This window comes from Rattus rattus, chromosome 7 (assembly GCF_011064425.1).
Source record: "Rattus rattus isolate New Zealand chromosome 7, Rrattus_CSIRO_v1, whole genome shotgun sequence".
Taxonomy (NCBI): domain Eukaryota; kingdom Metazoa; phylum Chordata; class Mammalia; order Rodentia; family Muridae; genus Rattus; species Rattus rattus.
In genome coordinates, this window is record NC_046160.1 from 122,060,125 (window position 1) to 122,075,439 (window position 15,315).

Sequence of the window (15,315 nt, forward strand, 5' to 3'; positions counted from 1 at the left end):
GTTAAGGTCTAAGTATGTTGTATACAGTTTCAGTGTTCTAATTTCTTGCATAGATGGGTTAAATTATTAGATATTAACTATTTTCATGATCCAAAAATAAAAGCCATACAATTAAAAAAAAACAATATCACTGTAAGATGTGTTTGTGGTAGAGCATTTACTATCCTTGAGTGTCTGCTCCTATTAAGCTAGTCAAAGGCCTATTGTTGGAAGTAGTAGGCCCTAGATAAGAATCAGAGGTGATTTTGCTGAATGAACATGCACTAAAACTACTTTCTAAGGATTGAAGTTTTCATATCCATTCCTGCTCTCACTTTGGCTCACAGTGTGGTTTTCCTTTCTAGCTGGGATGAGAAATGCAGAGACTCAAAAATCATCTAAAATGTTAAGAATAGTTGAGCTTGCAGTGCTGAAAACTAAATGAAACATTAAAGGCATGTTTTCCATTGTCTGAGAAACATTATGGCTGTATGTTGTAAGAGAAAGAGTATGGGCACAAGTTCTATGAGTTGCTGCCTTATAGATAACACAACAGTGAGTTCTCACAGGCTGTGACTACCTGCACACAAGAAAGCAGAATGTGAAGAGCAATGGCTATAAAAGAGAAGGGGTCTGATTGAGTGGTAGGTGGAGAGCAGATTACAATGGAGGTGATTATGGACACAATTCTTCTATTCACAAGCAAATGTTTAATATAAAGTAAAGGATTTTCTTCTCTGTGTTCTATGTCTTCTTTTTTTCCTTCTGGTGAATGTTTCCTTTCTTTCTCACAGATGATGCCATCTGTATATCTTACCATTTGAGATTTTGTCTGTTTTGGCCCAGAAATTTAAATTAGCTTTTTAAATATTTGTCTTCTGTAGTGTCTAGTCTTTTAATAAAGTTAATATTCTAAAAATACTTTTAGTACTTTGAGTTAACTTTCCATGTTGCACAAGGAGGTATTCCATAAAGGAAATGTGCATTAGTGGCTGGTTTTTCTTATTGTGTACAAGAATTATGCTGGGACAAATATTCATTTGATCAAATTTTGTGAGATAAAGCTTTCTCAAATAAATTTTTGTTCAGTGAAAATACCACTTCTCTTCCAATAATGAGGTTGTGGAGGAAAGACAAGAAGTTGATTTCTTCATTGGTGTCAGGTTACAGTAAACAAGGGAGCTATTGGTATAGGTCTGCCTAGGGAAGGACTGTCTTGAAATGTGGGATGATGTCACAGGTGAGGCAAGTACAAGATAGAAGGAGGGCTGTCATTGGATAAGAAGGAAGGATGGGCAGGAGAAAAGTTTTAAATAAGAGGAGGAGACTGGAACAAAGAGAGAGGAAGAGAGGAGGAGGAGGCCGAGAAGCCATGGCAGGACAATAGAGGCTGACGTAAAGATCTTGCTCTGTGTACTTACAGGTTGTTATCAATATTCTTAAGGGATGGATGATACTGGGCTTTGTATGTTTAAGTGGGTAATTATATCTTATAAATTGGATCTAAGATTATTGTGTTGTCTGTTCTTTTATGTGAGGTTTTGAGTGTAGGAAAGTGTGTGACGGCTGGAGAAACTGGGCTGCCGAGGCGAAGTTGGGATGCGTTTCCACCAAGATTTCTAGCAGATATCTTGGGACAAGGCAGTGATGGACCTAGGGAGGTAAATGATAACCCTACTTTTTAATTCTTTTTTATATTTTTAGAACAACAGATGGCAAGCCAATGTGATGGACACGAATTCGCTAGTAATCCTAAGAGTTTAGAGAAAGTTTTTATTTTCTAAGTAAGAGGAGGCCTTGGCCATGTTAAGTCATGTGATATCTCAAGTGCAGGAGTTCAAACAAAGAAACAGGAAGCAGCTTTGGCTGGCAGGTTTTAGGTCCCCTGCTGTGTGATAAGTAATGGCAGCTCAGAGGGTTAGAGATTTAAAGCTGCTTTTTAATGAAAGTTGTTTAGAAAGTCTTTCAGGATACTCATATTCTTTTTAATGTGGGCTCCACAGCAATTTGAGATTGGAATCCTAGTTAGACAAGCTACTTTTTAATTACAGGTATTATTAAAAGGTGATTAAGTTTCTTTTTAGAAAGAAGAGAGTAAAGAGATTACCTGAATCAGGTGGGGATTTTCATCCATGGTTCAGAACTTAGATAGGGAACAATTAGTCACTACCTCCAAGTAGAGAGCTGTGATAAATGTCTGTAACACCAGGCAGAGTGAATGGAGAAATATATTATAGAAGTTTGTAAGGTTAAACAAAAATCTGTGGCTCCAGGTAGAGAGCTTAACAGATAGATATATTTTGGGTTAAAGTCCCGTGTTTGAAGTTGCTTATTGGTATTAGGCTTGATAGAAGTTGTTTAGGTTTGTTTTAAGGGGAATACAGAGGTTACCTGAATCATGTGGGGATTTTCATCCATGGTTCAGATCTTACAAGAAAAAAAAAGTCTGTGGCTCTGGGTAGAGAGCTTAACAGATGGATATATATTTAGGTTATTAAAGTATATGTTTAGGTTATTAAGGTTGAAGAAAAATCTGTGTCTCCAGGTAGAGAGCTTGACAGATTGAGATATTTTGGGCCAAAGTTCTGGTTTGATTTATTGCTTATTGATATTAGAATTGATAAAATGTGTTTAGTTTGTTTTATGAATTACCCTGCTAAAGGCCGTATGACTTGTTGATGCCTGCTAGCGATGATTTGTGGTTACTTTTGATGTTTACCACAACATGAAGCTCAAATTCTCTTAATGTGAGCTCCATGGGAATTTTGGGTTCATTTCCTGGTATCATAGAGTACAAAAGCCTTTCAGGCTCATTGTTTAGCTTACCTCGTTTTGTAAAAATTTGTTTAATCTTCATAATGGGTGTGACTTTGAGTTTTATGGTTATATTATTACTCTGGGAGAGAATGCAAAATACAAGCTTTTCTGGTTAAAGACTAGGGAACAGAGTACTATGGAGAAAGATTTTGTCTTTGTGTTTTTAAAATGTGTGATTAGGCTCTGTTAATTGTGTGTAATTTGTGTCATTAGACTTGTATCCACAAAAGTGTGTGCCCATGGACAGGTCTGTGTAGCTCAATAAGCTACAAATTCATAACGCCTTAATCCAATCTCCTTCTTCTGTGTGAGAGCAGACTACAACATCAGAAGGATACGAACTTGTGGAAACTGAGGAACTCACTATGGAAAACAAAAATGTATGAATTAGAGAATAATGATCCTTAAGAATTTACTGAAAATGAAAGCTAAATAGATGTATGTTTGAGACAAAATGAAGACTGATGTAAGAGCACCAGTGGAAGGGGAAGCCCTTGGTCCTGCCAAGACTGAAACCCCAATGAATGTGAGTGTTGGGGAGAGGGCAGTAATGGGGAGTGGAACACCCATAGAGAAGGAGATGGGGAGGGGTTAGGGGGATGTTGGCCCAGAAACCCGAAAAGGGAATAACAATCAAAATGAAAATAGGAAATACCCAAGTAAATAAAGATGAAAAAAAAAAGAAAAAAAAATAGAAATCACTGATATTTTTTTTTATGTAAACGTTTAGATTTGTGGTACTTTGAAAAATATGTTATACTTACATTTTAAGATAAATGATAAAGTTACTGACCCTTTTTCCATAACTCCATAACTGCCCATTAAATAAGTATTAAGAGAACATTGTTTAAAATATCATTTTGCTTAATCACATTTATTTAATTTTTAATAAGTTTCTTAGTTATGAATGTATGCGGGTTCTTGGGAATTGTTTGTCATTTTCACCTGTGATAAATAAAATAGTTTTTCATGTAAAGGTATTGGGGAACATATTACTTTTTCATAGTCTTCCACTAGAAGAAACAGAATGCAGTTACACTGTAAATATACTCTAAACAGTTCGAAGTATTTTCTTAGATATATAAGCTATGGAAGAAAAATATTATTGTTGTATTCTGCTCCTTGGTGTTTCCTCCATCTACTATATATATATATATATATATATATATATTATGTTAGTTGTGTAAAGTCGATTGTTTTTTATTGAAACTTTACTTCATCCATACAATGTGTTGTGTGTGTGTGTGTGTGTGTGTGAGAGAGAGAGAGAGAGAGAGAGAGAATAGAGAGAGAGAGAAAGAGAGACAGACGGGAGAGAGAGATTTTCTTTCCATTTTTCCCTTTTTCTAGTCGCTTGTTACTATCTGTGCCAGCCCCTGCCTGGACTCTCAGTAACAACCTCTAATTGCTGACTCTATACCCTGTATCAGTTTACCTTAGATGTCACTGAAGCTCTTTTGTGTCTCTCTCTCTCTCTCTTTCTCTCTCTCTCTCTCACACACACACACACACACACACACACACACACACACACACACACAGAGAGAGAGAGAGAAAGACAGAGAGACAGAGAGAGAGAGAGACATTAATAAACAAATTGTTAAAATTTGAAAAGTGTATCTAATATAAAAATAATAACAATATCAGAAAGTATTTTATATACCTCTGTAAACTACACACTATCAAGGGTGGTTGAGGATAGTTAGATGGAATCAGATATCTTAATATTACTTCGTAAATATCAAGTCAATTCAATCAGTAAAAGTGAAAAAAAAGAATTTCTTGAATAATTCATTGAATCATAATCATTATAGTAATCTATATTAAAGCATTTTGGTAAGAAAAAATAATAGAAAGAAAAAGGGTAGAAACAATCAGATGCTTTATTCTAATGTGAGTTTGCCACTGGTAAGGTTTCTAGAAGTGTTGTGAAACATCAGGTATTAAGAGTTTGTCAAAAAAATTGACTGAAAAATGTAAAATATCACATATTTTTCCAAATAATATTTTCTTTAAATATAAATGGGAAGAATGATGCCTCTTATGGTGAAAATATAAACCAACAAGGAATTGATTGTCCATACTTGATTAGGTTAAAGATGACATTATCAGGGAAAAGCATTATCAACCAACAATAATTATTACATAAGATATAAAAATATGCTGCTCCACAAATTAAAACTCTTCTTACAAGGTTACTCACACAGAAAACAATTCGACCATTCTAATAGGTAGTGGCATTTGCCCTGCAGTATATATAAGTGACAGATAGTTTGGCAGAGATCCTTTAAGAGGCAATAGTCAAATTATGGCCATGAAACATGATAGTGTGCTGTGTGCAAAACTTTCAGCTAATTCCCTCAATCATTGAGGCAGTAAGTTAACTGACTACGCAGATTGTTGTGGCGTATCTTGACTAAGAAAAAAAATATGGCAGGAATCTAGAAATTTTCAATAAAGACAGGAGTTTATTAAAACAGTGACAGTGATCCAAATATACATGTTGTGTTTCATGGGAATTTACTGTGATTGAAGTATGGGGTGTTAGAGATTTTTCATGTGCATTCTTGTAAATCTACAATTACTCAAAGTAATTTCATTTTCTTGTTTAAAGTCACAAAGTGGTATTATATAATTTGATATGACCATTGTAAAGGGTGTCATTTCCCTAATTTCTTTCCCAGCCTATTTATCCTCAAGTAGAGGAAAGTTACTGATTGGTTTGAATTAATTTTATACCCAGATACTTTGCTGAAGCTGTTTTTCAGCTGTAGTTCTCTGGTGGAATTTTGGAGGCACTTAAGTATACTGTGATATCTTCTGCAAATAGTGATATTTTTACTTATTCTTTGCCAATCTGTATCCCTTTGATCTCCTTTTATTGTCTGATTGCTCTGGGTGAACTTTGACTACTGTATTGAATAAATAGTTAGAGAGGGTACAGCCTTGTCTAGTCCCTGATTTTAGTGGGATTGCTTCAAGTTCTCTCCATTTAGTTTCATGTTGGCTAATAATTCTACTATGTTTAGATCTGGGAATTGAATTACTGAACATTCCACTTTTAACATGAAAGAGTTAGTGAATTCTCACTGCACTTGTTCTCATCTTATGCTACATATGCATATGTATAGGTGTGCCTTTTTTAAGTATGTATTGATCATACAAATTGTTGGGAACAACAATTAAGTGTCTGATAAGGAATATGATATATGAATGTATGTGTGTCTATGCATAAGTTCATGTGTAAAAGTTTTTCCTTCTGCAGTGAGTATGATTCTTTTATCATCGTTCAATAGAGGTTTATTGCTTCAAACCTCCATGCTTCCTTAAAAGTGAGAGTCACGCAACCTGGGCCAGAGAGAAAAAAGCCTTAGCAATTAATTAATCCATGACTTAATATTTTACTGTTTTATGATGAGATGATAAACAGTGGAGAATCTGCATTTTTTGCTACTAGAGGAACTCAGGTAGACAGCCAGCTACTGCTGCCAATTAATTTAGAATTGAGTCAGATAAATGCTTTTGTTATATTTAAAAGCAACTATAATTTCTCACAAGACCATTTGTTACCTCCAGAGATACTATTTCCCATATGCTACCTTATTGAGAGGACCAGGAATCCAGAGGTAGCCTACAACATCTCCACAGAGGAATGGCAAAGAACCAGTGAATGAAATGTTCAATGTCCGTAGATATGAGAAAAAATGCAAATCATAATGACTCTGACATTCCATCTTACACCCACAAAATGCCCGAGATCAAAAACTAAGGGACAGTACAATCTGTTGAGGAAGTAGAACCAAGGGAACAGCCCTCCTTTCTTAGAGACTGTGCAACTGGTGCAACAAAAATCATTTTGACCTTTTTCTCAGAAAATTGGGAATGGGTTTATCTCAATATCTAGGTATAGCCCTGCTGGGAATATCCCTCAAAGATACCCCAGGTTACTACAGAGAACCTTGCTCAAATGTTTCCATACTTTATTAGCAATTGCCAGAAATTTGAAGCAGCCTACACGTCACTCAACCGAAGAATGAATAAAGAAAATCTTGTACATCTACCCAATGAAATACTATTCAACTCTTCAAAAACAAAGCCATCATGAAATAGACAGACAAATTAATGAAACTTGAGAATAACATCCTGAGATAACTCATTCTTCCTCCCATAGACACTGTTTCCCTAGGCTACTTAAAGAGGGGACCAAAAGAAATGTTGAATGGCTGAAATCACTTAAATTACCCTTAAAACCTGAATGATTAGTACTAGCCATTACTCATACTTTGCTGGAAGATCAATCTATAAACCAGAGCCCAACAAAAACTGGGCCTGATAATAAAGGCCCAAAGGAGAATCTATGAATCTCACTCAGAATGGGAAACAAAATTGTCATCAGAGTTGGATGAGGAGAAACTACTGTCTAAGAGGGGGTTACGCAAAGTTATGGGGGTGATGTTCATTTGTAGGGGCAGGTGGCATGAAAAGGCTGTAAGTGAGAATGGAAATTGTTGGGGAGCAACTTTGGGACCAGCTGGAGAGCTGGAATATGGGTGGCTATGGGGAGTCTAGAGGCATGACCCTAGCTGATATTAATACCTTCAAGGGATCTAAAGATTGAAATGATCATGTTCTGTAGCCAATCAAAACTTCCAGTGGTGGGAGGAGAACATCAATTCACCCACAAAACCTTTTAATCCCAACTTTTTTCCTGCCTACAACATGTACAAAGATAAAAATGAAGCAGAGACTGAAGGAATGGACAATGACTGGTTGGACACGGGTCCATCCTACAGCAGAAGGCCAATCTTTGCCAGTATTAAAGATTATCTGCAAAGTTTGCAGACAGAAAACTCACATGACTCTCATTATGAGGATTTCATCCACCATGGAATAGAAATAGATATATAGACCCATAGCCAAAAATCAGGTGGAGCTGAAGAAGTCTTCTTGAAGTTTAAGAGATAGAACTAAGCTAGCTGGGGATCAATGAACCCAAAAGAAGATATGAAGAGTCAGCTAATCAACCCATCATTCTGTCGCTGGACTTAACCATCAAGTAATAGTACTTGTATGTTCCTAGAATATATGAAGCATGATATATGACGAAAGTGTATCTTAAAATCAAAGAAAAACTGAAAAATTTCCACAATAAAATTGTTAAGAAATGTAAGATCATTAATCCTGACCTCAGAGACTAATTGAATATTGAATATTTAGCCAGAATAGAATAAACATACTCATGATAAAACTGAAGGGCTCACCAATTTCAGAATAATCATGAGTTCTAAGAAACCAACACAAACAAGTGGCAGGAATAATTTTATGTATTCAATTAATAAAACCTTTTATTAATGAAATGACCTCAATTTCTCAATAAAAAGATTCAGACTAGTGGATTGGATAAAAAAAAATGTGACAATTCTTGTTTCTATGCTGAGAAATAGGCCTCTTTATCAATGACTATCAGTGAGACACATCTCCTTAGGTAAAAGCTTAGAAAAAGGTACTCAAAACCAATTTTACTAAGAAACAAACAGGCATTTCTCTTATAATATGTGATAGAACTGATAGTAAATTCTAAAGAAGTTAGAGGCATTGAAGAAGATTTCCTCATATTTATAAAGCAAATAGTCAGAAACTGAATGTTACATATGCATAACACCCACATACACACACACACACACACACACACACACATATATATATATATGTATATATATATATATATATATATATATTAGAAAATACATCCTATTAGTAACAAAAAAGCAGACTGATCTGAATGCAGTGTTTGTGAGTAACTTTTAAATCCTACTTCCACCGATGCACAGTTCATCCTGGGAAAAAAAAAAAAAAACAGAGACCCAATGAAATTTTAAAAATTGTTCTGTAATACATTACATCTTGACTGTTTACCATCCCTTAACTTCCCCAATCCATTCTCTAACCATCCCTTTTTCCTAGATACTCATCCCTCCTCTCCTCAGAAAGAACATGCAACCCCAGACTTCATGTAAACATTGTATGAAAAATTACAATAAGACCATGCCATACCATCAAATCCAAACAGGGCAAGTTGAGCCAGTAGGCAGAAAGGGGTGTCACACACAAGCAAAAGAGTCAGGGTTACCAACTACTCATTATTAGGAACCCCAGAAGAACACGAAAATAATCAGTTATAATGTAAAAACAGGGGAATGAGGTCAGACTCTGTGGGCTCCCTTATTTCCGGTAGTCCCATTGAGTACTGGTCATTTGACTCTGTTTGTCATGTTCTTAAGATGTCTCTTATTTGTACAGACCTCTAACATGTCTTCTATAGAACTGCTTAAACTCTAATGTATGAGTGTGAGATTCTTTATCTATTCTCATAAGTATAAAAAAAAAAAAGGTTTCTCTGGTCTCTTTGATGACAGTGCTTCTAGGCTTTGATCCCAGCAAATATTTTAAGCATGACAAACTCTAGACTGAAGATTTTACCTCTGAGTTTATGATCCAATCTCTCTACTTGAGTCCTTGTCTGCTTCCAGGAGATGGCCAGTACAGGTTTCCTGGCTTCCATCACCAGAAGTCTTTTCTAGGGTTATTCTTGTAGATCACATGTAAATTCAACAATACTCTGTTTCTAGCTTGACTCGGAAATAGCACGAATTTTAGGCATTTTCCTCAGTATCTTCCCATTTCTCTCCTTTTCCAGATTCCAATCCCTCTCCACTTATGACATCTATTCTATTTTCCCATCTCAGGAGGTTTCCTGTATTTTATTTAAGCCTTCTTTGATACTCAGCCTCTCTGGTTCAAATTTGTGCTACCACTTTGGAAAAGAATATGGGGGTTTCTTAGAAAAGACTCAGATAAACCACTCCTGGGTATATTCCCAAAACTTCAACATTCTACCGCAAGGACATTTGCTTAACTATATTCCTTTTAGCTTTGCCAATAACAGCTAGGAATTAGAAACAACCTCAACTGAAAAATGGATAACAAAATTTGGTGCATTTACACAATAAAGCATTATCCAGCTGTTGAAAATGACATCATGGAATTTATAAAACAAGAGGAATGAAAAATGTATGGATAGAACTAGAAAAACATAATCTTGTGAAGCACCCTCACAGAAGCAGAGACAGGGAATAGGGGATATTTGGAGGCGAAACCAGGAAGAGGGATAATACTTGCAATGTAAATAAATAAAATAATCAATAAAAATAATCTTTAGTCACATAACCCAGACCCTGAAATAAACATACTAATTATAATTGGATTTCAGTTGTAAATTTAAACTAATTATGCTACAATTTACAGACTCAGAAATATCGAAATTTAATTTCTTGGAGATGATAAGGAACTCACAGATGTCTAATAAATATTATGCACAAACATGACCATATAAATGATTTTGGAAGAGACACAGCATGAGAAGCCTTGGAATTGTGTCTTCAAGAGAATGTGCTGTAATATCCTCCCTTTCCAATTGATTATCTCATACTACTGTGACAGCAGGTTATAGTCAAAATGACTGGCAAGGACAGGAGAAGCCCTAGTAGTTTCATCTTGTGGATGAAAACCCTGCTTTCCCAAGTGAAGCCAGTCTTGTTTGGGCAGAGACCTGTGAGCTACTAAAGGAAAATGGGACATTTAAGTCTAGAGCCTGATGATTAATTTGCATGCAGAATATATTTTTCAAATACTCAAAGAAAGACTGAAGTCAGGCTGTCCTTTGTCATTCAGTACCCTATGAGGTATGTCTCCTCTTTTGCTCCTAAAAATGTCAAGAGCTGGACATGTGAAGATCACAATGAGAAAAGAAATAGAATTAAATTTTTGAACTGTGCTTTCTCAGTAAGAAATCACTTTGCAAATTCTAAATCTATCTTCTCAGGCCATTTATCATATTTTTTTATAAGGAACCAGAGCAAAGTCAGCAAGGTGCTTCCTAATTCAGTCTCCTTCCATTCTTTTTCTGGGACTTGTTTATGAGAGTCCACTCTTCCCCCAATTAGTGGCTTTTCAATACCCAGGCCATTTTATTTTGTATTTCTTTAAATCTAGAACTTTGGATGACACCTGAATTTAAAGTTAAATTTGATTCAACTAACTTTTAGTGATGTCAAAGTTTTGTTGCAATTACTTTCTACAGAATGAAGTATTCTATTATAATAGAGACTGAAATTTCTAATGCCATTCCTGATCTAGCTATCCCTCTAAGTCCCATCTGTACTCTCCATAGTCATCCCAATCTTCCCTGACCTGCCCAGGCTCTGGAATGTATAGCAGACCCAAGGTCTGATTCTGATTCAAGTACAGCACCTAATTTCTCTACTATTTTTTCCTGTCCTTCAATGTCATTTATGTCCCCTGAGAATTTGTTAATCTGGTTATGTAGGGACTTCATTGTATTCTCAAAATCTAGAGACCCGAATTATGTTTGCACCAGATCTGTCCAAAACAAATAACTGTCTGTCTCATTCTTTACTTCAACCATTTTAAGCCATTGGGAGGATAATTGTGCAATCTGTGTGCAGTGTTCCATTACCCAGGGGAAAATGTGCATCAAATATGTGATCATCATGCAGAAATCTCAACTTGTGCTCTTGTTTTCCATATGTGATTCCTGAATCTCAACTCAACTCATTTTAGAGCTCCATTTTTGAAAATCCCTTATTATTGGTAGAATAATAAACTTTATAACACTCAAATTAGACACACTGTAGACACATTCTCTTCCCTCAAAGCAAGAGTAGAATCTGACTCTATAGCCCTCTGTGCTCAGTGCTTTTGTTCTGAGACATCATGTTACAATGATCTATCAACTTCTGTTGGACTCCTTGGTAGAGATAATATATCCTAAGAACATAGAATTGCACATCTGTTTAGGGAAGGTTTTGTTACTACAATAGCCAATATAATAACTGGTTAAATACTAAATCGTGTAAATATACATTATTTCATCATTTATTGATTAGGTGATAGACATATATGCCGTTTCTATTTTTCTGACTACACTGAATAGCACAACAATGTCTATAGAATGACATGTATCTCCATGGACAGATGTACAGTTTTTTGTTTTTGTTTTTGTTTTTGGTATATGCTCGAGTAGTATACCTAAGTCATCTAGTAGACTTATTTTCAGCTTCTTGGGGCACTTCAACACTGAGTTCATTGGTGCTTGTTCCTTTTTGAACTCCTAACATCAGTAACTAATTGTTCTTCTTTCTTCCTATCCATTTCAATTATCTCCATTTTCCTTATTTCTTCCAACATTACTTATTCTTTTAATTTTAATATATTTTTATAGAAAACAAGTTTAACTCTATATTTCATTATGCACTCCCCATTCCCCAAGACTTTCCAAAATCCTTGCTATCTCTTACACTTCCGTCTTAATGTTCTTTATCAAAAAACTAAATTAAAAATAAAAATAAATACTACAGCAAACCTCTTAAAACCAAGAAAAGAAAACCATGCCCTTCAGGCAAACAAATAAAACTGCCAAAATACAACAACAACAAAACAACAACAACAAAAATAAAACTTCCAAAATTCGGATGAGAGCATATCATTATTAGTGTCAGGGATTGATGCTATCTTTGGAATATATCAAAAGTTGGGCAAGATATTGGCTATGCATTCCTTCAGTCTCTGATCCACCTTTGTTGACACATTGCTTTTGGACAGAACACCTTTTGATTTGAAAGTTTTCTGGATGGGTTGGCATCCTCATCCCTAAACTGAGAGTGTTTCCAGGCTACAAAAGGTGGCCTCTTCAGGTCCCATATACACACAGTATGAGTTTAGGATGAAGTCCTCTGTATTCTCTACTGGGAGCATCCCCATTCCCAGATCTCTTGGACTTCCTAGAGATTTCCCCCAAACTGTTACACCTGGCAGATGTAGATTTTTATTTTTTTCTCCAGGCTTTGTCTCTCCCCAACTTGATCCTAAGCCGTCATAAATGTGTCTTGATCCCCTCTCCCACACAAATTCTATTTCTCCCTCTGCCCCCTGTGAATGTAACTAGAAAATATCACACCAAGTGAGGTAACCCAGACCCCAAAGGACATGCATGGTGTGCATGCACTGATAAATGGATATTAGCCAGATTATAGGATATCCAAGATATACCCTACAGGCCCAAAACAACTAAGTAAAATGAAGGCCCAAGCAAGGATGCTTGAATCTCACTTTGAAAGAGTAGTAAAATATTCTCTTTTTATCTCTTAATTGTATTCTGGTATTACTCATATTCCCACCTTTGTCTTTTCTTAGAGTATTCAAGCAATTTCTATCCAAAATGTACAATTTTTTTGTTTATGTCCCAAAGGATTTTTTCACAGTATTTGGATCACATAGGCCAATTCTATAGCAACAATGGACTGAATTTCTGATACCAACTTCTGATGCCAGTTACTTTGTTTGCTTATTTATTTATTTATTTATTTATTTATTTATTACTCTGTATAACTCTGAGTTCCTCTAAACTGTCTCTGCCAAACTAGCTTGCATCAAACTCAGAGATTTTGTGGTATATATGTTGGGTACTATCTGGGGTATTGTGTCCTTCATTTTCTCTCTTAGGTTATCCAGGCATAGTTATAAACCAGGCTGAAAGGATGAAGTGGAGTCTGCCTGTTTGGCTGGGAGTGAGAGCTGGGGTAAGAAAGTAAGAGAAGGAAATCCACCAAATATTTTACTATTAACGCACATTTCAAACATACTCAATGAAACAATTTTTAGATGGTCTTCGGTAAAACATCATGTGCACATAGAGTTTATTTAGTGTTATTTAGTGTTAACAAAGGCTATAAATAAGCATTGAAGTGTGGGAATGTATTGTCATGATAAATTTAATCATTAGATAGAATTTAAAGTACCGTAAATGAATCTCTGATGTCTATGTTATTTATTATTTTGAGTGATGTTCAAGAATCTTCTATAGGGCCACCATTATTTGGTTTCCTTGGGTCTGTGAATTCTAGCATTGTTATCTTGTAATTTATGGCTAATGTCCACTTAATTAGTATATATGATGCATGTAATATTTGGTCTGGGTTGCTCCCTCAGGATGAATTTTTTTTTATTTTGTGGACTAGTCTCTAAATTTTAGGATATTCTTGTTTTAATAGCTGAGTAGTAATCTATTGAGAAACTGAACAACATTTTTTATCCATTACTCTGTTGGGGAAATATCTGGGTTGTTTCTAGTTTCTGGATAGTGCAAATGAAACTTCTATAAATATATTTCCGTGTGATATCATACAGCATCTATTGGGTATATGGCCCAGAATGATATAAGGGTTATAGCTTAGTCTTAAAGTAGAAATATTTTTAATTTTAAGAGAATCTGCCAAATCGATTTACAGAGTTGCCACTCAAGTTTGCATTTTCACCACCAATGGAGTATTATCTTTGCACCACATCCCTGTCATCATGTACTGTCATTGAATTACTGTTTCTAGTCATTCTGATAGGTACAAAATGAAGTCTCAGAATCGTTTTGATTGGCATTTTCCTAATGACTAATGATGTTGAACATTTCTTTATGTGTTTATTAATTACTAAACATTTTTCTGTGAAGAATTCTGTTCATATTTCTATGTCATTTTTAGTGGGGTTATTTGGTGTGTTGATATTTAACTTCTTGAGCTATTTAGATAGTTTAGATGAGGGAACAAGATGGTAAAGTGTCGAGGTGAGGAATGGGGCATGGTGAATCACATGCAGAGCTTGTGGAAGTTGAGAACATCTTTACAATGTTTCAGAGACTCAAGATGGAGGAAGGTCCAAGGAATTGATGGTGTTCAGACACCTAGCAGTGTGAGACATGGAGCCTGAATAGGCCACTTCCTATTTCCAGACAGGATTTCCAGAGGGCAAAAAGATTTCAACCTATGTAAAATACCTTCCACCACAAACATTTTCTGCCTAAAAGGTATGCAGGAACAAAGATTGTTCAAAGACTGAGGAAAAGGAGAAAAAATGACGAAATTTGAGAATCACTCTATGAACCAGAACCTATTTCTGACTCTATTATTGATACTCAGATATGATTGAAAACAGGGACCTAGCATTACTATCCTTTGAGAGACATCAGCCAGAAACTTATGGAAACAGATACGGAGACCCTCAGCTAAACATTAGCCAAAACTCAGGGAGTCTTGGCAAAAATTGGGGGAGGTATTCAGAGACCGAAATGTGATTAAGATCCAGAAGAAGACCAATAAAGTCAACTAATCTAGTTACATTGGATTCCCAGAGACTAAACCCCCAATGAAAGAGTAAGCAGGGTCAGGACCTTGCCTCATACATTTGTAAAAGATGTTTAGCTAAGTTTTCATTTGAGTCTCCAACAACTGTAGCAGGAGCTGTCCTGACTCAGTTGCCTGTTTGTAGATCCTGTTCTCCTAATGATGCCATCTTTTATGGCCTCAATGGGAAAGGATGTGCCTAGTACTGTAGTTACATGATGTGCCAGGATGGGTTGAAGATCAAGGTGGTCCCATCCCTTTCTCAGAG